General features: G+C 34.3%; 1 long non-coding RNA gene across 1 annotated transcript; it reads left to right on the top strand.

Moving 5' to 3' along the window:
- Nucleotides 1-3,069: 3,069 nt before the first annotated feature.
- On the top strand, nt 3,070-6,548 carry LOC126699604 (uncharacterized). Its single transcript, XR_007646835.1, has 2 exons — nt 3,070-3,122; nt 6,089-6,548. It is a non-coding gene; the product is annotated as an uncharacterized LOC126699604 (long non-coding RNA).
- Nucleotides 6,549-27,818: the final 21,270 nt, after the last annotated feature.

Below are 27,818 nucleotides of genomic sequence, written 5' to 3'. Positions count from 1 at the left end.
TTTCTAAAAATAAAAAATAAAAAAAATAAAAAGACTCAACTACCCAAAAGAATGCATGTCTTTTTCTATATAAAAATATCATACAGGCATTAAATATTTTTGTATGATACTTATACAAAATTGCTACAATTTGAATGAATGGCAATACTCTTATCATAACTATATATTGGTTTGAATGAATGGTAATACTTTGTTCAAAGTTTAACAAATCTTACTAATAATTTGGTTTACATTGTTGTAAGCCCGAACTATATAACTCAAACTTAAGAAAATTATAGAATACTATTCTGGAAGTATAATAAATGTATATTATCTTCTACCACATAAAGAGAGTGCCTCACCTTAAATTTAATTAGTAAGACTCACTTTGATGGTATTTTAAATGGATGCCTTTGTTAATGTATCCTGTTATTAAAAAATTAGTTACTGTTTATTTTTTCGTAATAATTTTTTTTTTAATTTTCTAAATCAATATCTTTAAAGTATTCATTAACTTTTTCCTTTTATAACTTCTCACAAACTTATTCCTATCAGCTTGACTGACTTCCTAGTATTTCTTTTTATTAATTGATTTATTTTTTATTTTTGATAAGAACTTACTTCTGGCACTTCGCTGCACCCAAGATGAAATGTTCAATGCATAATACTATAAATTCACTGGGCACGTACAAGCGAGATGCTAAAAGGTGGGAAGTGTGAAAATTAAAGGGTATGATTCTAAGAATCAAAATTAAGGGACTCCAGCTTAGAGAACAAAATCTAACATGACAAAGACTAGTATCTGAATCGTAATTATCTGTAATATAGTTTGTCAGAAAGTGAATTATATCAATTTTTATCGTAGGATCTATCTAAATCTCTTATGTATCTATTAGATGGTGATACTCTATGAAAGGTCTTTGCTTTCCAGTTGGAAGGATTCAAAAGTAGAAGGTTTCAGTGGTAACTCTCACTCATTACTCATGTCATGTGGGACCTCTAACTAATGACAATTATGAAATGGATAATTCTTTGCTTCATTTTTCCATGTCCATTCTGGTTCTGGAACAGCCATTGGGTAATGCTGAGAAGATTCTAATCAATAATTTTATGATTGTTGAGGATGTCGAGCACAGCGGATATGAAATCTAGGAAAACATTGCCTATCTTTTCCTTTCACAATGTTGCATTTCTACGGTCTTTTTGTTTTTTAAGCAAGTTCTAAAAAAGAAAAAGTTTCAGAATTTTCCTCATGTGATAAATGACAAATTACACCTTAGATTTTTTTAAAAAATTAATTTCTTTTTTAAATTTCGTCATATTAGAACCGGACTTTATAAAAGATGACAACTTAAACGCTTGGTTTCATAATGGTTAAAAACCACAGTCAAATGCAACGTATCTAGTAGGAATAAAATTTTGATTGACGCCTACTACACCAATGTGGCACAGTTTTGTTGTGGGCTTGTTGTCTTCTTTACATTAGAGAGGGGTAAGAAAGACAGTAGAGAGCGGATAACAGAGTAATTATTTTTTAACTTTTCTCCCTCGTCTACCGGTAATAGCAAATAACAATATGCCACTTAAAATTTTGTTGTGAAAGTGTTATGAAAATATTCTGTACATAACTCTATAACTTAGAGAAGTGTTACGTTTACAACATTTTTACAGCACTTTCACAATAAATCTTTATTTTTTATTTTTTATTTTTAATATAAGATAGAAATTCTACTCCAGATTAATCTAAATGTATATATGTGTAAAACTTTCTCCTAAAGATTTGAACCCCGACTCTTATCTCCCACACCCCACAAACGGAGTTTGGTGATAGGTTATTACTGGTTTTAATATGAACTTTATCACTGATATTACTTTCTTGTCCACTAAAAACAGAAAATAATAATAAGCCATTTATTGTGAAAATATTATGTACATAGTATTTCTTTATAACTTAAAAGGATGAAAACTAGCACAAATTAATAATAAAGGGAGAAAGCATTCATTTAGTACAACTACTTTAGTATATTTTCTCTTAAGTTATATGATACAATGGAGCAAATTTGTTTGAAGCAAAAAATAAAAATAAAATATGGAGCTAGTTGTTGTGTTGGGACCACCAGTATCTAACGTGAAGGCTGAAGTTATTGAGTTAGTTAACGTTAGTTTGTTATTTGGCTGATTCTTGCAGAGTCTTAGGAGTTCTTTTGCATAATTTTCATTTGTAAATGTTTCCAGTCACATTTATTGTGACATTAGTTTGTAGCAAAACTTGTAGTACTTTTAACATATATTTTTTTTTTTGGGTTGTAAATCCCCCTATGGAATTGAATAAAATCAACAACATTATCATCCAAAAATTATCTCTTGAGGAGGCCCGAATTACCTCCAACTAATCCAGAAATTATCATTTTTTTTTCTCTGTTTTAATTTCCTCAGATAAGCCACCATAGGTAACGAGATAAAGAACAGTACGTAACCATTAGATCTATCAAATTCTTGAAAAAAAAAAAAAGAAGTCTCTGTGAGTCTTTTTGCTGCTCTTGAGGTTGAGTGATTCTTAGATCAAATATAAATGAATAGAAGAAATATATAAGTTTTATTATTATTATTTTGTTTTGGTGCGGACATGAAGTTATATAGAATTGTCGTAGAGTTTTTCAAATAATGAGGATGTGGATAGTAAGCATTTTGCAAGTAGCGACTAGAGGAGAAATTATTCAGTAAACTGCAATTATGCGAAAGCTTAAACAAACTTTAATTTATTTTACTTTTAAATGTTTTCAACTTTATTTATCTTGTTAGATTCAGAGGAATCGGACAGTGCTGCAACAATTAAAGTAATAAGCTGTTGAAAACAGAGTAAATTTTCTGTTCGAGCGTTGAATTAAGAACTTCTCTTTTCTGTGACTTTCATTTGGTTCATTTGGTATATAGTCTGTGGTGATCAAACAAGAGATTTGAGATTCAACTTTTGTATAACTCACATTAAAAACTAACCAGTATCTTGACATGGTGATAAAGAGCAATTGAATCGGATAATATAGGTTAAAAGATTCCAACAACTACTTGAGAGCAAGAGAGAGAGGTTTACACAATTCTTTTTAAGACTGGGTAGGTAGAGAAAAACTAGGGAGGTATAGAAGGTGATGGAGCTGAACCAAAGTGAGGGGATAGTCAAAGCAAAGAGGCCCATGACAAAGCCAAGAGGCCCATGACAAAGCCAGAGAAGGTGGTGGAGATGAACTCAGATGATCAGAAAGCGATTCGAGCCAAGACAGAGTCAAGGGTCACACCAAAGAATGGGAGTACTGTAATTCCAGCAAAGAGGAGGTTAGTTAAAACAATGATGCTTGATTATCATTGCTCTTTTGCTTTTGCCACCCTCTATGAACCTCACACCTATCGTGAGGCCCATACTGACCCTTTTTGGCAGCAAGCTATGAATGAAGAACTAGATGCCCTTCATAAGAATCACACTTGGGATATGGTTGATTTGCCTCCTAGTCAGTCTGTAGTAGGTTGTAGGTGAGTTTACAAGATCAAGAACAAGGCTGATGGATCTGTTGAACGATACAAGGCTCGCCTATTTGCCAAGGGCTTTACTCAGGAGTATGGTATTGACTATGAGGAAACATTTGCTCCTGTTGCTCGCCTTACATCTGTTAGATGTCTCATTGCTGTGGCTGCTGTTCGCCGTTGGCCTCTTTATCAAATGGATGTGAAGAATGCTTTCCTCAATGGAGACCCCCATGAAGAAGTGTACATGCAACCACCCCTTGGCTATCCACACTCAGGCAATCAAGTTTGCCGCCTTTGTCGTGCTCTTTATGGCCTCAAGCAGGCTCCTCGAGCTTGGTTTGAAAAGTTTAGCTCAGTTGTTGCTCAGCAGGGTTTCACTTCGAGTCCTCATGACACTGCTCTCTTTGTTCGAAGATCCTCTGCTAGTATCACTCTTATTCTTCTTTATGTTGATGATATGATTATTACTGGAGATGATTCTGCAGGTATCCGCTCTCTTCAGCACTTCCTTAGTTAGCATTTTGAGATAAAAGATCTGGGCACTCTCAGCTATTTTCTTGGGCTTGAGGTTACCTCATCCTCTGATGGATACTATCTTTCCCAGGCTAAATATGCTTCTGATCTTCTCTCCAAAGCCGGTGTCATCGATAACAAGACTGTTTCCACTCCTTTAGAATACAATGCAAAGCTCACACCCTTGGACAGTGAACCTATATCCGATGCTACTCGCTATCGTCAGTTGGTTGGCAGTTTGATCTATCTCACTGTTACTCGTCCAGATATTTCACATGCCGTGGGTATGGTTAGTAAGTTCATGGATGCACCTCGTTCTGTCCACTATGTTGCTGTTCTTCAGATTCTCCGATATGTCAAAGGCACACTTTATCATGGTTTGCATTACTCCTCTCGAGTTTCATGCTTATTCAGATGCTGACTGGGCAGGTGATCTGAGTGATCGATGCTCTATCACAGGTTTCTGTTTCCTGTTAGGTACTTCTCTGGTCTCGTGGCGCAGCAAGAAGCAAGATGTGGTTTCCTATTCCAGTACTGAGGTTGAGTATCGTGCCCTTGCCGACACCACTTGTGAGCTTGTTTGGCTTCGCTGGCTCTTGGCTGACATGGATGCTCCACAGCCCACTGCCACTCCTCTTTATTGTGACAATCGTAGTGCTATCTACATTGCTCATAATGATGTCTTCCACGAACGCACCAAGCATATTGAGATCGATTGCCACATCATTCGCCAGCATCTCAAGAAAGGAAATCTCAAGTTATTCTCCATTTCCTTTGCTGACCAGCTTGCTGATATCTTTACCAAGACTCACCCGCCTGGTCGTCTTCGAGATCTTATATCCAAACTCCAGTTGGCTTCCTCCTTGCCACCTCGAATTTGAGGGGGGATGTTAGTGTATAGCTTAGACTAGTTTAGCCCATTGGGCTTAGCCCAATATACTGTACTTGTAGTTTACTCCTTTTACTTGTACTGCACACATACCTAGCCTATATAAGGCTCTTTATTGTACATTATTATACACACATCAATATACAGACTATTCCATCTTTCTCACACTTTATATTCTTAACAAAATAAATAAAGAACAGAACGTAACCATTAGTTTGTTATTACTAGTGTTTTTCAAATAATGAGGATGTGGATAGTAAGCATTTTGCAAGTAGCGGCTAGAGGAGAAATTATTCAGTAAACTGCAATTATGCGAAAGCTTAAACAAACTTTAATTTATTTTACTTTTAAATGTTTTCAACTTTATTTATCTTGTTAGATTCAGAGGAATTGGACACTACTGCAACTATTAAAGTAATAAGCTGTTGAAAACAGAGTAATTTTCTGTTCGAGCGTTGAATTAAAAAACTTCTCTTTTCTGTGACTTTCATTTAGTTCAGTTGGTATATAGTCTGTGGTGATCAAATAAGAGATTTGAGGTTCAACTTTCATATAAACTCTCACTAAAAACTAACTGATATCTTGACATGAGGATGAAGAGCAAGTAAATAGGATAATATAGGTTAAAATTCTATTCTATCCGTAAAAACTTGTCATTTTCAAAAGCTGATCCCCTATCATTAAATGACAGAGTTTATAAATACTGTAACAAGCTACTGAGTTTTACTGCGCAGACAAAATATGAAAAATATCGCCAAGTGGAGGAACCTCAGAACCATTTGAAGGTCAAAAGTCAAGTTGAGAATATTAAGGGAGATATTCCTTTCCACTAAAACTTGCCCATTCAAATCTCTATAGATTCTCAACAGAACATAAAAACCTCTATCTGCATCATGTATTTTAGGTTGGTCGGCTGATAAAAGAGTAATTATGACGTGTAAAAGCAAGGATTTTAAATCCTATAGAATCTATTAAAAAAAAAAAAAAAAATTCTTTACACACACCGCCCTTTTTATCCCCCATTTACTGCTCTTTACATTTGTTCTTAAAAACTCAGAAAAGCTAAAGATTACAACAACTACTTGAGAGCCAGAGAGAGAGAGAGTTATACCAGAATTGTTCTTACACAGTACACACAATTCTTTTTTAAGACTGGGTAGGTAGAGAAAAACTAGGGACGTATAGAAGGTGATGGAGCTGAACCAAAGTGAGGGGATAGTCAAAGCAAAGAGGCCCATGACAAAGCCGGAGAAGGTGGTGGAGATGAACTCAGATGATCAGAAAGCGATTCGAGCCAAGACAGAGTCAAGGGTCACACCAAAGAATGGGAGTACTGTAATTCCAGCAAAGAGGAGGTTAGTTAAAACAATGATGCTTGATTCGATTGTCAAATCTATTGCCTCTCTTCTCCGTTCTCTTTGTTCCTCTGCCTCTGAAGTCCCCAAGGCCGCCCTATCTGAAAAGTCCAGCAGCAGCTCAAAGTTGGTGCCACTTCCACCTCCCAATTCATCAAATAACAAGTTACAAGAGTAACATATTTCCAAATATAATGTAGCACTGGTCTTCTGGAACGATTTCAAGCCTCCGTTTGATCTTTTCTTTGTCTTCCGCTCCTTCTTTTGGTGGTAATTAAACGATGTCATGTACAGTGCATTTCAAACATTTAGTATTATAATATCTATCAACTTCAATTATATTACATGTCATTAAAAAGAAATAATAATTAAGAATATGATAATACTTGACAGTATTGAAAATTACACTTTTAATGTTTGAGGTAATTTTCATTTCTTTTATGTTCCTATATATTCACGAGGACGTAGTTGTTTGTAGACTAAAGTCTCCCTGGAATTTCTTTTAAAAAAATTCTTGGTATATATATATATGAGAAAGTAAATACAAAAATTATTCTAAAAAAAAAAAAGTAAATATTTGGTACCCCAAATTGAATCTAAAAAAGAAAGAGTGATGCTAAGAATAATATGAAATTTACTATATAAAAATAAAATTTAAATATTAATTTTTTGTGGTGGTTAAAACTAAGAGTCCACTAATTATATTCATTATCACATCAATTAATAAGCTTTATCTTGTAAAATTCAAATGGTAATTACTTGACCTATATGTGGTTTGTATTAAAGCTGTGGCCTATGGATTCAATTGAAAAATAACCCTTTCAAATTAGAGGTTCACCAAAATTATACAGGGGGAGGAGTCACTTAACCTATATATGTTTGGTATTATAGTTTGCTTAATTGATGTTTGAGACCTAAATTTAAGTTAAAAGTTTAGGAATTTCAATTTTGAGTGATGTCATGCCGCTTGGTTCCACCTTAAGGATTGTTTGATTACTTCTTAATTTTTGTCATCCTGTTTTTTTTTTTTTTTTTTTTTTTTAATATTTGTTTTTATTTAAAGAAAACTAGTTAACAACACTAATTAGTTTTTCTAGTAATGTTAAATATGAGTTACAACTTTCTAGTTGATATTCTCTCAAAAAATAAATTAAAAAATTTCTGATTGATACTATTTCCTTTATAAAATAGTTGTACTACACTCAATAAATAAGTATTTTAAGTCAAGAATAGTGTCAAAAGCCAAACTAGGCTTCAAAATAACATTTTCTAGTGGATTCTTTGATATAGTTTATACATTGAAAGGAAAATTGTTATGATATTAATTATGCAATTAAACTTAGTGGATTCTTTGATAATTGTTGTGATTTAAAAGACTAATTGATTAGAAATGTAATAAGTTATAGGTAACCATTATTTTATAAATTTTCTTTTATTTATATTTTGTTAATATTGTATAGATGTTAGTTTTAGTTTTTTATATATTAATTTAATATTGTTAAAATTTTTGATGCTTTGGTCCCCCAGAAGAAACCTGGCTCTGTTCCTACCCCTCCAAACATAATTTACAATTTTTGTTGAGAAGAATAATTTACATTGACATTATCGGCCTTACAAGACAAAATCCAACTAGAATTTGTTGTGATAGTCAAAGGTGGTCCAAAGGTATACGCGTCAATTTGTTGCTAGATCACATAATCTTATGTGAATCTTTTAGATAGTGAGACTCTGCTGGTACCAAAGTGGACAACAATATCCAGTGCTTCAAATCATGGATAGTAGAACCCCTGACTTAGTTCCTTCACAGCTATTTTACTACTTTATTTATTTATTTTTTTTAAAAAAATAATTCTTCTGATGTATTACAAGATCACAAATAAAATTTTATCTCTGTCCATGATATAACGTAGATTCTATATTTGACAATTTTACACTGACTAGAAGCTACGCTCATGAGAAATGCTGGCAAATAATGAAATAGTCTGCCTACTCTTCTATTGAGTTCAATATCGATCCCTTACTCTTTAACGTTATTTTCCATGCGTCTTTAACATAGGAGGCCTTAGAGCAACCACATCAGCGGTTGCATAATCTTGCAAAATACAAAAAGTAAGTAATTTTACACCTTTTGATCCAAAAAACACCCACATTAGTGGGTGTAAAATTGTACATAAATGCACAATTGCTATAGTAACCGTGCTTATATGCACGGTTACTATAGCTTTGCATATTATTATTTTATTAATTTCTCAGTTTGGCTCCCTTTTTTCTCTCTCTTCTTCCTTTGAAACGAACTCGGGCTTTTCTCTTCTCCCTTGTATTCTTGCTCCTCTGTTACAGACCAACACCGGTCAAGAAAGGATCACCCAAATACAAAAACCCCAAAACTAAATTTAACAATAACCTACTATAGAACCAAGCAAAACCCAGATGAAATCAAAGCCAAAATTAACCAAAACCCAGATGACCACCACCACCATATCAACCTAGCATTACCCAACTATCACCGGTCTACCACCACAACCCATTTCAACATTTGATAATCCAAACACAAAATCTACAAAATCAAACCAAAAATAACTCAAAATCAACACAAAACAACTTAAAATCAACTTAAACCCCATTGGAAAACCCATCCCAAACCCAACTCAAAATCAACCCAAAACAAAATCAACTAAAAATCAAACCCATACCCATACAAAAACTGAGAGAGAAAGAGAGAAAGAGGCAGATTCATCATAGCTGATGTCGCCATTGTCTCTAGAGTTGTTGCTGATGTCACTGGAGTTACTGATGCCGCTGGAGCTGTGTGTGCGTGTGTAAGGGCAAGGGGTTTGGGATGAGAGACGGGCAGAGATTTGAGAAAGATAAGATGAGGGAGATATTAATGAAGAGATATATAACAAAATAATAATAAAAATGATTATTTAAATAAATTGATGTGTATAATAGACAAACTGATGTGGGTGCTTTGTAAAAATAGAAGTGTAAAATAGAAAAAGTAGGTTCTAGATGTGCAAATTTACAAAATTTTTACATCCACTAATGTGGATGCTCTTATAAGCAAGTAATTAATTATCGTTATGGAAAATAACCAAAAGGGTTGTTGAGGATAGGCATAGAATCAGAAAGTGAGGGCAGGGACATTGATGTTTATGTACATATGCTGTCAATTGTTATGCTTTTTATCTAAACAAAAAACAAAAATTGTGTTGTGCCTTTTGCCCTATGAATCCAGGTATGTGAGTATGTCATGCTATATTGCTTTTCATATTTTGTACATCACATTCAATTTGCTGCCCACATGACAACCTACCACTAGTCATATAATTGTAAAATCGACAATGGTTGTCTTTTGTACGATGAATACTACAAATAAGTAACTCAGTCCAACTCAACTCATTGGGTTGAGTCGAATTTTAAGGGTTGGTAGGTTGAGTTGGGTTTTGATTTTTTTTTTTTTTTTTTTTTTTTAATTTACAATAGATCAGGTAGAGTTTAGATCATAAAATTCACAAATCTACCTATCTGAACCAACCCACCTATATTTAATATATATTTAAAAATATATTATACAATTTTTTTTAATTTACTTTTTTGCCCATTTTTGTAAATAAAACTCAAACTCTAAGTTCTACTCATGTAGTTTGTGTTGGTTTGGTATTATACTTCAAATTATTTGGTTATAAATTTTCTTATAAATTTTCTCTTAGTGATGGTGTTGTTCTAATGCTCGATTTAAAAATAATAATTGATATTAAAAAAAAGTCCAACCCATAGATTCAACTAGATCCACAGGGGTTGAGTTGGACCACTGTAATGAGTTGGATTTTTTTTAGCCCACCATGGTAGGTTAGATTGAAAACCCTTAAACTTGACCCAACTCAATTCATGCATATCCTTACCTATAAGAAGGCAATTTTAAGTATCAGATAAAAAAAACCATGAATTAGAGTACCTAATTGGTTGAATTGATTAAAGAGCAATCATTATGAGACAAATATTCGTATATTTTTTAATAAATAAAATCTATAGGTTACAAATTTGTCAAGAATCTTGGCTCATTTCGCTTATTCAAGCGGATCAATCTCGACCATTGTTCAGACTGGTTTGTTTAAAACCACCGGGAGTCATGACGACAGGCTTAAAAAAATGATTTCGTCTGCAAGTTCCTTTCGTTGTGTAGCAAACATGTTCTATAAAGTTAGAAATTGTGAGTGTTGGACAGAGATTGTTCCCACCACGCGGGGTGTTTTTTTCTTTGACGGGATTTAGTAGACCCAACTCCAAGGCATGTCGTTCATGTACTAGAGATGCCATAAGATTAAAGTCCAAAGTAACGGCAGGCAATGAAAGTTATTTAATGATCCCATTCAAACGATAATGCCGATGTACACAAAATCTTCTATGGCCACGTGTTGCGCTTGCATTCAAGTGGTGACGTTTTAGAGATAGTGATGCTAGTGATGCTACAAACATTCTTTTTGAACAAATCATATTACAAATTGATGTATCACTTATTACAAAAGAAGAAAAATACAAAAGTATGACAAGTTTTATTAAATATAGCCTACAAATTGATGTGATATTGAATATGATGTTGTAGGAAAGCGCCTTTGGATAGCACTCCCACCTCAATATTGATTGTGAAAATATTATCAATATTGATTGTGAAAATATTATGACTATAGAAAGATCTCCAAGAAATAAACAATAGGAACAAAGCAAACCTAAAATTTGAAAATAAATAAACACACAAACAAAAGAACACCAAGGATTTATGTGGTTCAGCTTTTGTCCTACATCCATGGAGACAAATACAGGGAATAGAGAAGACCTTGCATCCTATGCTAAACTAAAGAACTCTCACAATAATATGAAGTAGCCAAAACTCTCTATTGCACTCTCAATTTTCTTCTCTCTGAATTGCCGGAGCACCTTCTCCTTATATAAAGTATCAAGTTGGCAAAGATGAATCCTAATAGAATTGTATTCCATATATTCACATGCTACTCCAAGTAAAGACAATACCTCAAGTAGGACTCTAATTTTCATCTCTTGAGCACGTGAGGTCCAAATCAATTCCAAATTGAATGGGATATCTAAACCGGTTAGGTATCAATTTAAGAGTCCTAAAACAATTAGGAATTATAGGACATCAAGTCTTATACTCCACTCCAAAACAATTTGGATTAGGATAACAAGCCACCGACTTCACAAATCTCCACCTTGGCTTGAATCCAATCAAACCACACAAACGAAACTTCTCTGTCATCACCACCAAAGCCCATAAGGGCTATCACAAACTACAAATGCTAGTCAAGTCCAAGCAATGCTTGAACTTGTGCAAAGGGATTGGCTTAGTCATCATGTCAGCTGGATTATCTGCAGTCCTAATCTTCTTAAGAAGAATATCTCCTTCATCAATAATTTCACAAACAAAGTGAAAGCGAACATCAATATGTTTAGTTCGAGAGTGACGGACTTGGTTCTTTGTTAAATAAATAGCACTTTGACTATCACAAAATACAAAGACATGCTATTGATAAATTCCCAAGTCTTCAACCAAACCATGTAGCCAAATAGCTTTCTTAATGGCTTCGGTCACAACCATGTATTCAACTTCAGTGGTTGACAATGCAATAGTGGACTGCAATGTCAACCTCCAACTCACCGGTGTTTTAGCAAGTGTAAGCATGTAGCCCGTAGTAGAATGGCACTTATCTAGATCACCAGCAAAATCTGAGTCAACATAACCAACTAAGTGGTTTCCAACATTATCATCTCTCTCAATCTTCAAACCCAAATCAACTGTTCCTAAAATGTATCTCAAAATTCATTTAGCCGCTTGCCAATGACCTTTTCTCGGATCATGCATATAACGACTAACCATACTGACAACTTGAGAAATATCTGACCGAGTACACACCATTGCATACATGAGGCTACCAACCAAACTCACCTATAGGACATGAGCCATGTACTCACGCTTCTCATCGATGCACAGTGACAACAAAGCACTAAGCTTAAAATGAGGGGCCAAAGGAGTACTTACAGGCTTGGCATTGGAATTCATAACAAAACGTTGTAGTACTTTAGTCAAATATTGCTTCTATGTTAAATGAACAGTGCCCTTCACTCTATCTCGTGCAATCTCCATTCCAAGTATCTTCTTTGCTTCACCAAGATCCTTCATCTCAAATTCTAAACTTAACTGAGTCTTCAATCGTTCAATTTCTGCCTTGTTTTTACATGCCACCAACATGTCATCTACATATAAAAGCAAGTAGATATAGAATCCATCAGAAAGCCTACGAAGATATACACAATGATCAAACTGGCTCCTAGTGTACTTTTGCCCAATCATGAAGTGGTCAAACCGCTTATACCACTGTCAAGGAGACTGTTTCAATCCATATAATGATTTCTTCAATTTGCAAACTTAATTCTCCCAGCAACTTCAAAGCCATGAGGTTGAGACATGTAAATCTCTTCCTCCAAATCTCCATGCAAGAAAGCTGTCTTCACATCAAGTTGTGCTAACTCAAGATCAAATTGTGCCACCAAAGCTAGCAAAATACGGATGGTTGAATGTTTAACAACAAGAGAGAACACCTCGTTGTAGTCAATCCCTTCTTTTTGAGCATATCCTTTTGCAACCAATCTAGCTTTTAACTGTACACTATCTTTGCCTATGGGTCCCTCTTTCTTTGTGTAAACCCACTTGCACCCAATCTCTTTCTTGCCTTTAGGAAGTTGTACCAAATCCCAAGTTTGATTCTTGTGAAGAGATTGCATCTCCTCATCCATAGCCTTCTTCCATTCACCACTCTCAAATGTGCACACGGCTTCTTTATAGGTGCATGGAATGTCTTCTTCAACAATGGGAAGTGCATAAGCTACAACATCAACATATCTAGCTGGTTTTCGAATTTCCCGTTTGGATCTTCTCACTGCAATGGACTTTGTCAACTGTGAAGATGTAAAAATTGGAGCTTCACTCTCATCTAGATTATTTCCTTCATCAACCACAATACCATTGTCTGTGTTAACAGACTTTAAAGAAATAACAGGAGTCTCAAACCCCACCTGCTGCGGATCATTCTCAACTGTGCTCTCCTTCACCTGCTTAATAGGCTTGACAAACTCAAATTCATTAAATGTAACATCTCGGCTATGAATTTTCTTCTTTGTCTTGGTACACCAAAGCCTATATTCTTTCACACCTGAACTAAAGCCCAAGAAAATAGCTTCCTTGGCTCTAGGATCCAATTTTGAATCCTTCACATGATAATATGTAGGACAACCAAATATGTGCAAGGAATCATAATTAGTAGTAGGAGATCCAGACCATACCTCTAGGGGAGTTTTCCCTTCATTCGTAGTTGCAGGCAAACGGTTGATGATGTGACTTGCATATGTTACCGCCTCATCCTAAAATTCTTTACCCAATTTTGCTTGAGACAAAATACACCGCACCTTCTCCAGAAAAGTACGATTCATTCTTTCAGCTACTCCATTTGGTTATGGGGTACCTTTAATAGTGAAGTGACGAACAATACCTTCATCTTGACAAACTTTCAAAAAAGGATCAGACTTGTACTCACCACCATTATCAGATCTAAGTCGTTTTATCTTACAACCTATTTGAGTTTCAATCAATTTCTTCCACTTCATAAATACATCAAGAACCTCATCCTTGTGTCTCATAGTGTAAACCCAAACCCGGTGAGAGTAATCATCAACAAAAGTAACATGCTTACCTCAAAGAGAAGCAACCTTAGCAGGCCCTCACACATCTGTGTGTACATAGTCAAGTGTACCCTTTGTTTGATGAACTGCAGTGTCAAACTTGACACTAGTTTGCTTCCCCAAAACACAATGCTCACAAAATTCCAACTTGAAGGTCTTGGCACCCTTTAGCAAACCTTGCTTTACGAGATTTTGCAAAACATTCTCACTGGCATGCCCTAAACGCATGTGCCAAAGTCTAGTAGTATTTGAAGCAACCTCCCTAGTAATATCAGAAACAATGGTTGCTCCACCTACAATAGTACTCCCGTCAAGGAAATACATATTCCTTTTACGAGTGGCCCTCAATCCTACAAATGTACCATATGAAACTTTCAAAATTCCATTCTCCATGGTAATCTTAAATCCCTTGGATTCTAAGAAACCAACAGATATTAGATTCTTTTTCAAGTCCGGTATATATCAAACTTCTGTCAAATTACGAACTGTTCCATCAGGCAACTTCAGCTTGATTTTACCCATCCCAAGGATCTCACAGGTTTCATCATTACCCATGAGGAATGAACTTGGACCAATAGGCGGAATATCAACAATCTCATCCAAGAAAGGATTGATTGATTCTTCACCAACCTAAGCTGGTGCGCTGCCCACCTCGATGCGAGGGTGACCCACCTTACTCGATGCTTGTTCGATCCTTGCCCTGTGCTCCTTGAACCCTACCTAAGCAATGGTCTCCATCTCCCCAGGCCTTTCAAATTCCAATTTTTTTTTGTTATTAGACCTGTCCTTCCCCAGGATAGTTTCAGAAGCATGGGATTGGCTTTGCCCGCTCCAACAAGCTATAGAATGTTTTTCTAGAAAAGCCTCGGACTAGAACAAACACCATTTTGGAAACATTTTAAGGAAAAAGGGGAGAGTTATGGGTCGTCTTAATGGGATTCAAAAAGCCTTAGCCACAAACCCCTCGCATTCTCTACTTAAGATTAAGAAAGAGCTGCATAAAGAGTTAAATGATCTTTTAAACCAAGAGGAGGAACTCTGGGTCCAGAAATCCCACATTAATCGGCTGATTAAGGGTGATAGAAACACTGCCTTTCACTATATTTCTACTATTGTGATAAGATGGGGCAATCGAATTTCCTACATAAAGAATGATATGGGGGAGTGGATTCAAAGTGAATAGGGGGTTTTGACAAATTATTCACAACAAGCTTGGAGTACACACCTCTTAACCCCCTCTAGCCTTCTAGGTGGCAAGCTGCTCTCTTTGAGGAGGATAGGGTCAGCCTAAGTATCCTAGTCATAGATGCCAAAATCAAAGAAGGCCTTTGGGCCTTAAATGCATTTAAAGCTCTGGGTCCCAATGGCTTTCATGTGGGCTTCTTCCAAAGATTTTGGCTCATTGTGGGTGACTCGATAAGGAAAGAAGTTAAAAAGTCCTTCGATGAGTGCAAAGTTCCTGATTATCTCAACAGAACTAATATTGTTTTAATTCCTAAAATTGCTGGGCCAAAAAGTCTAGGAAACAATTGCTCCATCAGTTTATGCAATACTATGTACAAGATTGTGACAAAGATCATTGTAGCCAAACTAAGACCGCATCTTGACAAGCTTGTTTCTCCCTTTCAGTCTGCTTTTGTTTTAGGTAGGAGAAGTGTGAATAATGCTATCGTGGTTCAAGAGCTGATTCATACCATTAGCAACAAAAAGGGCTAGGTGGGTTATATGGCTATTAAAGTGGACCTTGAAAAGGCTTATGATAAGATCGAATGGAGCTTTATTAGAGAAGTTCTTATTAATGCCAACCTTCTTCATAAGTTGGTGGCCCTAATTATGAGCTACGTGTCTTTAGTCTCCACCTCTATTCTATTCAACGGAGGTAATGTGGATCCTATCTTTTCTTCTCGGGGAATTAGATATGGCGATCCACTTTCGCCTTATCTATTCATCCTTTATATGGAAGTCCTTGGACATATCATTGAAGAAAAATGCAATGAAAGAAGCTGGATTCCTGTCAAAAGCTTCAATAGTGGGACTGCTTTCTCCCACCTTTTCTTCGCTGATGACCTGGTGCTTTTTACAAAAGTGGACCATGTTAATTGCTCAACAATAAGGGATGTTCTTGACTCCTTTTGTGCTTGATTGGGTCAGCCCATTAGTGAAAGCAAATCTAAGGTGTATTTCTCTCCAAATGTTGATGTTGACACTAGAGAATCCTTGTGTGATATTTTGGGGTTTCATTCAACTCCAAACATTGGAAAGTATCTTGGTTTCCCCATCAAACACCGTGGAGCCAGCAACTAGGACCTAAATTTCATCTTGGATAGGGTCAAGCAAAAATTGGTGGGGTGGAAAGCCAATCTCTTATCTCTGGCAAGAAGAACAATTCTCATCCAAGCATCCATATCCACTATTCCTGTTTATATTATGCAGTGCACGTCCATACCAAATAAATTGCTTGACAACATTGACAAAGTTTGTAAGGGACATAGTTTTATGTAATTGGCATATCCTTTGACAAAATGCACGTTACTTGTATTTGGGTAAATCTAAGTAGGTTCAAGATGATCATTACAAGTGGTTACATTGAAGACATGAAGATTACTCAAGAATTGCTCAAGAAGTGCAACCTGCAGGTCTCGATAGAAGCTCGATTTGTCAAGATTCATTAAATGTCGATCTGTCAAGATTCATTAAAGCTTGATACATGTCTTGATCTATCGAGCTTACGAGATTCAAACTATAGTCAGCAAGGTTTTTATTCTAAAAGACTATTTGTTTATAGGTTTGTATAATCCTTTTTGGACTAGGAAAGCCCAAGGTTTGTGTATACCTATTTGGAATAGGAGAGCCCATTAAGCTCTTATTTAAACAAGGAGGTGGAAAAAGAAAAACCTAACCCTAGAGAGCTTCATAAGGTTTTCCTTTTGAAACCCTAGCCTCCTCTTACAAAAGAAAGAGTTCTTGTTGGTTTCTTATACGCCTTTGGGTTCTGTAATCAAGTAAAATCTCTCACACCATCATTGAAAATCTTATTGGTGTTTTTATGTGGAGCTGTGGCAAATCAACAACATCAATCAAAGGGTTGCTATGGAGTTAGTCATGTACTGGGATTTGTGCATTGAATGGAAAGATTGCTGCTACAATACAAGTTCAATTAGGTATTGGGGTAAGGGTTCAACTGTAAGTTGGTATTTCAGGATAGGCCAAAGGGTTTGGTAAGATTCCTTATACTTGTAACCTTTTGTGATTGATAATGGATTCTTGGGAGTGGTGACCTTAAAATCATTCGGTGGGATTTTACCTCAGTGGTTTTCCTCATTCATAAAAAAATCACGCATATCAAATTTATTTTCTGCTGCATTTAGTATAATTGGTGATTTGTTTGTAGTACAATGCTATTGCATGAAATTTGATCTAATTTAGTAACTTGGATAATTAATTAATTAATTGCGGGGGGTCAATTCATTTTAACCTAATAGAGTCAAATGAAATTTTCTTTGGGGCTCGTTAGAATCCTCAAAAAGAACTCATTGGGTGGGCTGGCACAAAGTGATGAAGCCTAAAGTGGAAGGGGGCCTTGGAATTCAATCTGCTAAAGGAAGGAATCAAGCCTTACTTGCAAAGCGTAATTGGAGATTATGTATGGAGAATGATGCTTTGTGGGCTAAAGTCCACAAGAGCAAGTACTACTTTAGCCGAAGGTTAAATGCTAGAAATAGTGATAAGCTACCTTGTTCTAGAGTTTGGAAGGCCATGAAATGGGGAGGTGAGGTCTTCAACAAAGGCACCAAATGGATACTAGGGAGAAATAGCAATCTGAGCCTTTGGCATTACAATTGGGCTACCTATGGTCTTTTAAGAGCTCTCATCCAAGGCCCCCTCACTGCTAAAGAAGATTGTCTAAAAGTCAAAGATGTGTTTGGACTACAAGAGTTGGATTGGTCAAATCTATCTGTCTAACTCCCTAACACAGTCCTCATGGAAATTAATTCCATTCCCTATTCTGTGAGATCAACTAATGGGGAAGATAGACTGAATTGGAATGGAGCTAACCGGGGAGATTTTGACCTCAAATCTACCTATTCTATAGCCACAGAATGCTCTGATGAAGGAGGTGTATTCACTGGCACCTGGGTATGGAAAGTAGACACTTTGCCTCGGATAAAAACCTTCATGTGCCAGTGTTTACACAACAGCATCAGAGTAGGAGAGTGTCTTGTCAGAAGGTGTCTAAGTGAGCCTGATATTTGCCCTCTTTGCCAAAGGGAACTTGAAACCATCCACAGGCTTAGAAATTGCGAGGCTGCGAAGAACACTTGGAGTAGATTGGGAATTACCCTTAACAACAACTTCTATAAGGAAAGCCCTCACCGTTGGTTAGAAAAAAAAATTGTAAAGACAATGTCTGTAGATTGAACAACCAACCCCATAAAGGATCGTATTTCCTTTTGCAATTTGGCTCTTATGGAAGCATAGGACTAAATGGTCTTTAGAGATAGCCATACTCAGCCTAATGTCCACAATGATGCCCTGTTCAATGCCTTGGAATTTCAGCATTGTGCTATCAATCCTAAGCACTCGGGCAGCAAAAAGATGGTGCGAATCAGATGGGAGAAGCCTAAACTCGAATGGGTTCACCTAAACACAGATGGCTCAGCATTAGGGAATCCAAGGAGAGCTGGATGTGGCGGTATCATTCGGAATAATCATGGGGATTGGATTGGGTAATTTGGTTTTGCATCTCATGCAAAACACATAGTGAAAGCAACAAACACAGATCTACTTCATTCATGAGATAACATGTAACCTTGAATTCTAGAACAAAGAATAGAAAGCGTACCTTGATGCAATGAAATTCAAATCCAAGACTTGAGAATACCTTTAATCAACATTCCAATTCCACATGGTGCCCTAAAAAGTGGTCTCTCAATCAGTCTTTTTGTACGTTGATTTTCAAAGAAAGTTCTTCTTCTTCTTATCGTAGAGAAAAACTGTTTTCTTTTCTTTCATCATACGTACATATTAACTACCTTGGTAGTTACTTTAAGTAATAACTCCTATTAAATAAAAACTAATTATCTAATTGGACTAGCCTTTTGGGCCAACCCAATTGGGCTCTAGTTTGTGGCTTGAGATAGGACCAAAGAGAACAAATAAGACTCTAGTTCCAATGGGCCTTGGGCTTATTTGTCAACTCTTGACAAATTCAAAGTTACCATTAATTATATTTAATACCATTATATATATAATTGCAATCTAGGCCTTATTAATAAATTATATCCCAAGACTCTAATGATATCATTTGACTCTTCCATGAAATATCCATAGTGAACAAAGTCATAATGAACTGTCACTTTGTGAACAACTATTTTATCATTGAGTACCTGGTTTAATCTTTTAGTTATTCATATTTATTGAAATCCGATTTCAATAAATATAAACTTTAGTAACTCTTTACTAAAGTAGGCACCCTGAATATCTAGTTCCCATTAAACTTATATCAAGGGGATATTTCATGTCTTTATAAAAAGAGATTATGGATTCCATCTTGAGAATATGTGTGCCCTCAACACTACGTGTGATTACCCAACATACTGAGGTTTTGACTGTCAATATTAGATCTCACTCCTGATATATCAAAGTAATCTACATTTCATGATCGGGTTCACTATCCTCTCAGGATTGAGAGTTTATGAAATTAGAAGTTGGGAGATTAATCATTCAGGTGACAGTTGTTGATTGAATAATTAATCTCACAGTGGTCCAGTTCAATATGTCTTAACACTTAAGACACATCAACACATTAACTAGAAGTCTCCACTTCCATGATCAAGACAAACCATCTAATTAGTTGATGCATTATAGTTTTCGCAGATGAAACGCCCAATTTCATCACTGATTACAAGTTTACATAAATCATATATAATGCATCTCAAGGACTATGATAATGTCCCATTAATTCATTTATAAATAGTCTCATATAATTAAACAATTTAATTATTTATGACATGCCAATAAATTGGATTTTAGGGTATAAACCCTAACATTGGGGGCTTCTCCAAGAGTATTGGCTTCACAACCAGTTTTATAGCGGAGCTTTGGGCCCTTAGAGATGGACTCACCCTTCGCAATAACCTCCATTTTAATGTTGTTGATATTCAAATTGAGGTGAAAGCAATTGTTGATCTTCTTACTAACCCTTATATTCTAATTAGTTTGCCATGCCAAATTTTGATGACTGCAGGCAATTGATTTCGCAGCTAGCCCAAGTCTGGATTGGGCATTGCTTTCATGAAGCCAACTCTTGTGCTGATTTATTAGCCAAGAAAGGGACTTTCCAGGATAGGGATTTTATTTTATATCATGATCCACACCTGTGGATCTTTTGGAGCTTATAAGCTCAGACAAGTCTTGTCTGTATTATAACAGGCTCATCCCTGAACCTTCTTTACCCCCATAGTTTTCTGTTAATGCATCTTCCTTTTTACCTAAAAAAAAAAAAAAAAAAAGCATTAAGAGGGCTTATAAGCAATCTATTAATGATCATTAGCGGTTTATGGAAGCCGTGTGTGGTGGATAGGCAATTAGGCATAGAAGCAGAAAGTGAGGAGGGATATTGATGTTTACTATACATTTACTGTAAATTGTTGTGCTTTTTACCCTATAAATTTGTTCCATTGTTGTCATGCCATACTTCAGAATATTCAATTCGCTGCACACATGACGGTCTAAAACTAGCATATGAAATGGACAAGAAATTTTTTTTTGTAATAAGAATTTTACATCATTGGTTGAATTATTAAAGACAATAGTTATTGCCTTCAAAAAAAAAAAGACAATAGTTATAAAGTAGACATAATAGATTTCGAATCTGTTCATATCAATAAAAAAATAATAATAATAAATAAAAAAAATCCTATTTGGGTGTAAAATCAAGTAAGATTTGATTGGCTCCATTCGTATATTCAAGTAAGTCAATCTCAACCATTCTTGATCTGATTTGTTCAAACTATTAGGAGTCAAGATGGTGGACTTAGAAACGTGATTTCCGTTTGCAAGTTCTATTCTTTGTATAGAAACCATTTTCCATAAACTTAGAAATTGTGAGTATTGGATGTTCCCGCGTCGTGTTTTGGGGAACCTCATGTTCATTAGTTCATGTACCTAGCTAGAGACGCCCATATGATTAAAATCCAAATTAGCGGCAATGAAAGTCATACGATGACGCACACTAAAAGTAAAAAAACGTGTTGCACTCTCATTATTCAAGTAGTAAAGTTAATTTAAGTTATTTTAAGGTATTCTTTGCCATAACCTTTTCACAACTTGTACCCCTTGTCACTTTCTTAGTTTAAATAAGATGGACTTTGAGGTTGGAGCTAACTTAATAAGACATTAGGGATGCAACCCAAGATAGATCCAGGGTTCAAACCAAAGAGTGGGGGTGTAATTCCTGCTAAGAAGAGACTAGTAAAGAGGATGGTGTTTGATTGCATTGCCCAGTGGATGTCTTGCTTTGGGGGCTCACAATCTGAAAAGCCTTGTAGCTGCTTCAACATGGGTCTGACGCCCACAAAATCAAATGCCAAGAGGAGTAAGGATGAGTAATTATTTGGTGTTCCTGAAATATGGTGACGTGATGTTCACTCCTCTTATGCACATTCACCATTCCCAACTTACCATCACAATGCCACAACTTCTTCAAGTTTGTTTTTGTCCTTTGTTTATTTCAGGTTGATGCCTATGGTGCATTAAACTTAAGTCTGTGTTACAAAGGTGTAAAAACTGGGGTTCAAATAATATATGTGGGTGTGCCTTTTTTTTTTTTTTTTTTTCAAAAATAGCACAAGTCATGTGTGTTAAGAATGTAACCATGATTTACTCAAGGGTAAATCTTAGGACCTAAAGAGTATATTTGGATGGAGGGAGAGGAGAAGGGTGTAGAGAAAAGGGGATGCGAGCACCGGTAGAGCCCAGGGGTGAGAGGGGGCAATTGCCCATTGTTCATCTCAATTTGCTGCCCCTTGTCATTTTCGTTCATCTCAATTTTGCCCTACACATAAATAAGAAAGTTTCTCTATTGTTAATGAAAGCGCATGTCCATGTAACACATTGCTTTTTTTGTCATTTTATAACTGAAACAAAGTTCAGTGACTCGTCAAAAAAAAAAAAAAAAAGTTCAATGGGTCCCACTTAAGACTCAAAGTTTTGTGCGTACAACTGTTCTTGCCATTTTGACATTTCTCACTGCAATTCACCGATACATAACATTTTTTAGAAATCTTACATACACAATATTTATTAGAACAAATTTTACTACAGTTGAGTTTTACGTTGTTTGAGCCTATTATTGACACTATTTTATTGTTTACCATTTACAACTTGCCAATTAAGTGATTGTGAAAAAATTATAAAAAAAAAAAAAAAAAATTTGTAATTTTAGACTTACTGTTATTGAAGTGAACTAATGAGTAGTACAAAAAAATAATAGTGCTAATATCACATACAAATATGCATACTTTGCCACAGTTGTCTTACATGACACACTTTGCCACAATTATTTTTACTTTCAATCTTGCCCCTCAATACTTGATTGTTTTTTTGGAGGAGGAAAGGTTTGAGGGGGATTTGGAGGGGTATCTTAAGCCTTAGCCCTCGAAACTTCTCATTTTTAATTCCCCCTAATTGGGAGAATTTGGAGATGGATGAGAGATGAGGGGAGGGTTCCATTTTAACCAATTTAAATTATCAAAATTTTCTTTATGATGTCGCTTTACATTTATTTCTTAAAAATTAGTAAAATTAAGATGATTGCAATTGTTAATTTGTATGACCATTTCTTTATTATCTCCCCCTCCTATTTAATTTTTATCATTGTTATTATATTAGAAAAATTCACTTTTTTTAATTTATTATCATTTTCAGTAAATGCATGTAAGTGCTTGACTTTTATTACATTTATTTTAAATCTTGCACTACTCTATTAATTTGTGAGTTTCTTCAATTCTTTTGTTTTTTTATTTTTTGTTTTTTTTTTTTTTTTTTTTTTTGTAAAACACTCAGGAAACAATCTTAAGATATGCGACGGCACGCTTTCGCACATTGATTTCATGGCAAACTACTGTGCATATCATTATAAGTTGGGCATCTTTTTTAAGTTGAGTAATGCAAGGGAAGCATTCATTACCCACATCCAAATCCACACTAACATTATTCTTTTAAGATTTTCTAATTTGCTATGAATATTTCTTCCAAAAACCATTTTTAGAATTTGTTGAGATGGTAAGTTATTAGTAGACAATCACTTTTCACATGGATTGATTACTTAAATCACTTTTATTTTTACAACTCACAACGTTTCACTTCAACAAGTTGTGAAATTGGTTTTGGTAAAATTTTTGTCCCTAAATTTATTCCATAATTTTAGAATTCAATGCACTTTTAAGATGTTTGATGAAGAAATCATCAATTTAAGAATAATAATAGAAGTAATAATAACGATACTGATAATGAGAGTTTATTAGCTTCAGTTGGAAAATTTAGTACTATGAGAGTATAATAGCTTGATACACTCTCCTTTCATATGGATGATGGGTTTCATCATTAATTCAATTAGTGTATAGCCCCGTGCATATGCATGAGTACAGTTAAAAATTTTAGAAGAGGTTCAAATTATACATTATATTAGTTTACACTTTTTTTAAATTGTACATTTCTAAAATATGTAATGGTTTCTCATTATATATATATATATATATATGATTTAGAATTAAATTGGTTTTAGAATCTTTGGTCTTTGCAACCAATAATTCACTTGCCACAAAAATAAATAATAAAAAAAACTTAGATAGACACATGGCAAAAAATTGGATACCAATTAAAATCCAATTTAAAATTTAATTGGATTTAGATTCTTTGATTTTTACACTGAATAATTCACCTAGCACAAAATTAAAAATTAAATAGGACATGTGGCGCAAAATTAAAAATCGCAATCTAATTAAATTTTCTCTCAGTTTTGTCTATTAATATATATATATATATATATATATTAGTAGGAATTAGAACATTGTTGATGTACTCTAGAAGCATTCAATAATTATTCATTTTAATGGTGATAGTACATTTTTGAGAGGGGGAGGGGGGTATTTAAGAAGTGCTAGTTAAAAAAAAAAAAAAAAAAAAATGGAGAAAACAAAGAGTCAAACTGGTTTTTCAAATGGGATTCAAGTGTTAGTGTGGTAGTAATGAGATATATATTGTTTGTGGTGTTCCATGTGATTCCAGCTCTGCCTCCCCTCCTCCAGAATTTACACATTGATCACAAAAGGAGGAGAGTATACTAATAGTAATAAGAAAATCTATTACATTTCCACTAAAGAAATCTCAATGTGGCCGAAAAGCAGATTTACACAGGGAAAGATTGAAGGACACCTTTGATGCTGTCCTTGGGCCCGGCCCTTAGAAGCTTTGGAGTATTATAAGACTATTCCTTTGGATGTTGACTACACGTGTAACGCTAGGATAGCCCAGGTATTGGTTATATGAAAAGACAATAATACCCTTGATCCCAACCTTAGTGACCGTAGACTGAGAGGTATGATTTCATTGTTTTTATTCAGATGATATTTGTCCCCACTCGGTTATGTATGTTAGGCTATTTCTTTTACTATATTCTAATTTAGTAACATAATTATAATATTATCTAAAGTATAATTTTTTAAGATGTTGTCAAAAACTAACTAATCTTAGATATCAATGAATTAAATAATTTTATATAAGTGTGTATATATATACACACATATATTTTGTCATATTTTCAAACCAATTTATAAAAAATAATTTAATTTAAAATCTAGTCGCATATATATAAAAAAATATATATGTTTTTGTTTTTTCAATATGTACATTTGACATTAAAATTTAATCATCCAAATCATTGAAAAATTGTTAGTGAGTAAAAAAAAAAATCACAAATATAAATCAAAACGTACAAATTTATTGTAAATGTTTAATCTAAAGCATTAAAATTACATGTGACAAATCATGGGAAGAGAGTGTTATCATTTGTACTTAGGTTATATTAAATTTTATCAAGAAGTTGGTGAAGAAATTGATGGCCCAATGTTTTGGTCAAGTGAAACCAAAACAAGATCAAGCAAATCAATAACATAGGTAGAATGTGATAAAAATAAATAAATAACATAGGTAGAAACTTCTTCAAAGACTCGCTCGATTCTCACTCAAGCAAGGTTATGAAAACCCAATTCTTAATTGGCTCATGTTAACAGATGCCTTTAGGGTAATTGTTAATAAACTATAATAAGAAAGTTTTGACACCACTTTTATAGGAAATATAAAAAATTGTCAATAACATTTATTATTTTATCGTTCTCTCAATAAAATGTTTCTAAAATTACTTTAGGGCAATTATTAATAAAATATAATAGAAAAGTTTTGACACTACTTTTATAGAAAATATAAAAAATTGTCAATAATATTTATTATTTTATCATTCTCTCAATAAAATGTTTCTAAAAATAGCTCTTAAACCAATGCCTTAAGGTATTGGTTAATATTTTCCTTCTAAATTTAACTAAAACCCTGATTTTTGAAAAATCTTAACATACATAAATATACCTTTATAAGCATGATTTTCATACGAGCTAGTCTAAACCAAGCTACAAATTAAGAGAAATAGAGAGGATTTTTAGTTCCGATCAATGCTGTCATATCAAATAAGCTACATTTGGAGCTAAAAAGTTTGTTATAATATCAAAATGCCTTGAGAAGATGCATGAATCAGACGCTTGGATCCAAGGAAAATCACAAAGGATGCGAGGATGCCCCTCTTGGTTGCTTTTTCCTCAGCATTAATTTAAGGACTTGACTTGACTTGACTTGGACCAAACAAAGCTAGATGGGCCGAGCAGCACTGTGCTTATGCATGCGTTGTTTGTGGGGCTGTTTTCCCTTGTCTTTACTCACCAAATATTCTCTTGTACCCATTTCACCTACTGATCATACCATTGTCCTTAATTAGTTTCAACTTGCAATTTCTTTGCCATTCCATATCTCCGCCAGTATTAGGTATAGTTCTGCTAGCTGCATTTATAGTAGAGAATGAGTGAAGCCAGTCAAGTGGGTGTTCAAGTTGTCAACAATGAAGGAGCTCCCAGCAATGGCGGAACCAGCCAGTCTGTGGTTCCGACCAAGGATAAAGCAATGACGCCACCAAGGAGGGGAGGTGTGTTCAAGCAAATTTTGATTGAAATTTCTAATGCCTTTACCTCCAATTCTCCACCTGCACCTCCGCCTCCGTCTCCGCCTTCGCCCTTTTAGTTTCATAAACGCATATGTGCTTTGCTTATATCTATCTCATGTAAGGCTTTCCCCCCCTGAATTTCTCATGTAACTGTTTGTTGTTTGCTCTATGTTGTAGGTGAAGTGTTTGTATGTGTATGTATCCACACACACACACACACACACACACCAGTATAGCACTAGTGGAACTTCGGAAGAGAAAAAATATATAAAAAAATTGAAGCTATATGTTTGAGGAACAAATCTTGCCTATGACTTCCTTGTTTAGAAACTGAATTTCCTTCAAAATCTTACAGTACAAAATTATAATCTAAAAACAACACTTTCTTGTAGTATTGTTTTTTATTCCATTTTTATATAAAAAATTAAAAAATATAAAATACTTATTAAATATTTTTTTTGCATTATAATTTATTAAAAAATATTGTTTCAAAAAAATTATTATACTCTTAGACACTATTATCTTTTAATTTTGTATTGAGGTGTTTTATTATATACAAAAATCAAATTATCAAAAAAAAAAAAATTATTTCCATTTATAATATATATTTATATTAAAAATATTATAATTTTAAGGACAAACGTAGCTAACCTAGGCTATATTTCAAGGAGGGAAATCATATTTTGATATTTATTTTGTAGTTTGTCTAAAATCATGTCAATACCAATTTTAGTTAATAAACATGCAATTTTTGCAAATGTCAACTTTATGACTAGTCATGGTGGGAATATGTATGTCAAAACATTAAATTTAAATATTTTATTTTTGGAGGTACTGTATTTAAAATTATAAAACTGGTGCATGAGAATATATATATATATATATATATATTATGAAACTATATTAAGAGAACATTTAGTATCTACTAATTTGCAATAAAAAATACTTTAACATATACCCCATATTTTAATTTGTTCAAATTTTTTCATTCAAATAATATTATGGTTGTGTGAATTTGTTTCTCAAAAAAAAAAAAAAAAAAAGAATGGATAATTATTTTACATTGTTTAAAAAAGTGTATTATGTGTAGTATAACTTGCTCTACTCTCCTTTAGAAGTTACCATGACTTTTGAGTGAAGTATGATGTGTCTTTGTGTTAAAACTAATTTCTCTCTCTGTGTGTATTTGTTTATAAAAAAAAAAAAAAAAATTATACTTCTACATATTTCTATTAATGAATTTTTATTTCATTTTCGTATTTAATGCCAAACTTTTAAAATATTTGTTAAAAGCTTGAGTTGGGTGAAACATAGAGTCCTAAAATGTTTCCGATATGAACAAGTCATGCAAAAGGTTATTTTCTTTTCTCTTGTATGTATGTATTTGTTTTTTGTTTTTTTTTTTTTTTTTAAAGAAGGAATTGACGTTCCTTAAAAAAAAAAAAAAGGAATTGACTTGTCTTTCTCTACCAGCAGATATAGTAACTTTTCCACATTAATTGTTGTGAGCATGTCTAAATTCTACAAGCAAAGATTAAAAAAA

The sequence above is a fragment of the Quercus robur genome, chromosome 9 (genome assembly GCF_932294415.1).
Source record: "Quercus robur chromosome 9, dhQueRobu3.1, whole genome shotgun sequence".
Classification (NCBI taxonomy): Eukaryota; Viridiplantae; Streptophyta; class Magnoliopsida; order Fagales; family Fagaceae; genus Quercus; species Quercus robur.
This window is presented reverse-complemented; position numbering and strand designations above follow the sequence as displayed.